The sequence below is a fragment of the Glossina fuscipes genome, unplaced genomic scaffold, assembly GCF_014805625.2.
Source record: "Glossina fuscipes isolate IAEA_lab_2018 unplaced genomic scaffold, Yale_Gfus_2 90, whole genome shotgun sequence".
NCBI classification, from domain to species: domain Eukaryota; kingdom Metazoa; phylum Arthropoda; class Insecta; order Diptera; family Glossinidae; genus Glossina; species Glossina fuscipes.
In genome coordinates this window covers 2,321,662-2,324,510 of record NW_023998444.1, presented here as the reverse complement: position 1 = coordinate 2,324,510, position 2,849 = coordinate 2,321,662, and positions in this window count along the sequence as shown.

Here is a 2,849-nt window from a genome sequence, read left to right as displayed (position 1 = left end):
TTCTTTTTTTTTTTGGCTTTTTTCTGCTTCTTTTTCGTACTAAACATATACCGTTAAATACAAGGGTTGTTTAGCAACTGAACTGTACGTCCGAACGAATACGCTTTGGTTGAATGAGTACCCATCTGTATGATAGGTTGTTGTTGTTAGTGAATGTTTAAAGTAAAGCTATATGGAAATGTTCTATAAACTTTAATAAAAAGAATCACATGCTTTCCCATTCTCTCTCTCTCTCTTTCTCTCTCTCTGTCTCTTGTCTTGTCTCTTACGCTTTTCAGCTTAGCATTTATTCTCCTCTCTATGCTCAGATGTCAGAAGCTCTGTACACACATTAAATTGATTATAAAATTTATTGCATATATAAGCTTAAATGGAAATGTTTTTTTAAACAGGTTATAGGTATAGGATATTTTTAAACCAATAATTAAAGGATGTAAGGCCTGAGTATATTCAATTTATCAAAACGTTTGCAACACTTAAAAAGAAATTTCAGAGTTGCTATAAATTAGTATTGTATATGTACTTTAGATCATTCTAAATATGTCTGTCCGTTCGTCCTTCTATCTCTTTGAATCTTTGTAAGGTAAAAGTTCTCTCAGTCCGAAAATTGAAAATGGCGCAAAAACATTCAAAGTTCGTGCGAGTAATTTCATAATGAAAATGGGTTAAATCGGTTCAAGGATACGCCCACATAATATCACAAACTTCTTGGATTGCAGAATTAAGAAACTATGACAAGTGCAACGATAAAAATGTTTCCATGTATTCTATAGATGGGCCTAGAAAAAATCCATAAATCCTAACCATGCCCACCCTATGGTATAAAGTAGAGAAAATATACATTTTTTGATAAAAGTGGCGTATGTAAAACATTCAGCCAAAGCCGAACATAATTTTCTTTTATTTTATGCATTGTTTTGTTAAGAACAAAAGTGAAAGTGCTTATGTCCGTAAGGTTTTCTTAATTATAAACATTGTATTCGTTGTTCTTTTAATTGCATTCAATTACACTTTACTAACTTTATATCTGGTTAGGTAAATACTTAAAGGAAAATTACTAGCGAGAGAACAACAAAGTCGTGGAAGGACAAAAGATGAGAACAAACTGTCTTTTGTCGTTTAATTTGTAATATTCATAAGTATATATTGGAACGGAAAGAATTTCTGTATAAGGGTCTCTAAGACTTACGTCAATTATTAAAATGTTAATATGTGCCCTATAGGACAAACGCTGAATGTCGATAGCGCTACAGAATTTGTTCGTTGTTCGTTGTTTCATTGTGTCTGATTATTGTGAATACTGATAGATTGAAAAGGCCCATAATTTTTATTATTACTGATTAACTGATTAGCTTTAATATATTCTCGCTATCGATTGCGATATAAATCAAACCTGAAGTTTTGTTAGTGCGTCCGGTCGATTAAACTGAAAATAGTTTTAGCTACGTGCCCCAGAGATCACGCTTTATGACGCCGTGGCGCTTTATTGTGTAGCCATTTTATCGAAAATAAGAAAATAACACCTCACTCAAAAATTCATAGGCGAGTCAGCACTATAGATGAAACCATATGGCTTTTAGATAGTACCATATTTCGAAATGTGTCAAAATTTTTTGATATATTATAATTTTGAAATAAGGCGAGAAAATAACACTTCATTCAATAAATTCGTAGGATGACATATAAGCATCGGCATTATAGACGACACAATATAACTTTTAGATAGTACCAATCTTTAAAAGACATATATCACAATTCTATGACATTTTACGATCATCAGTTTATAACTTACAGTATGTCCGTATGTCATCCTACTTTTAATTGAGTGATGTATTAAGCGCCTTCAACAGAAAAACGATAGGGATTCCTTTTTTGGAGAATGCTAATCACATTCATAGCTATCTGGTTTCTCCTTATGCGGCTATTTTAACAAGGTGAAGAATATATCTGTCCTGCATGGACAGTTGTGTTAGCACTAATAAGTGCCGAGCAATGCGCTAAATTTGTAAGGGATACATCAGTTGTAGATGTAATTGCGTGTAATGAAAAAACAATGACTGGTATGCAAAAAAAAATTTACACAGAATATAGCGCACTTTCCCGAGTTATTAGATTTACTTCCCGTGACGTAACGAATAGGAATTGAGTAGCAAGAAAAAAAAAACTAATTATTTTATACATTCATGCATTTCTTACTTAACTCAATAGATTTCATCTTTTTTTATTAGTTGGTACGTAACTATGTTCAATATAAATGTTAATAATTTAGTAAAAAGCTATTGTAGAAAAGTCTTTTTATCTGCGTGTAAAAATTTTCGCATCAATTTAAGAATCTTCAAGGTGGACCATCTGCCTGACAAAGAGAATATGGATAATGCTTAAGAATTTTTATCAAATTTAAATGACAACAGAAGGAGAGTCACGTAGATTAAAGGAATAGGCATGTAGTTAAGAGCGTGAACCATCAAGTCAGGATAACCGCGTTCATACAATCCACTTAGGTTACGATTGGTGCATGATCCTAGCTTTGGTGAAGGCTTGTTCCCAAAGACAGTTGCTGATTTCGGACTGCGGCCACTTCCTATCTCTCTCTCCCTCTCCTTCTCTCTACTTCTTACTTAACATCAACGAATTTCGTGTACAAATCACATCTCCTGAATCAATGGCCGCAGTAAAAAATAGGTAGCTTCTGTCGTTTTTTTTCTTCCTTATGGCAGGGGATTCTACCTATTCAAAATTTTAAACGATTGCGTTGCGTACACTTCGACCGCAAAATCTATAATGTTATGTATGGCTTAAGATGAACACTTCCACATGGAGACGTAACGTGGCTTAAGATGAACACTTCC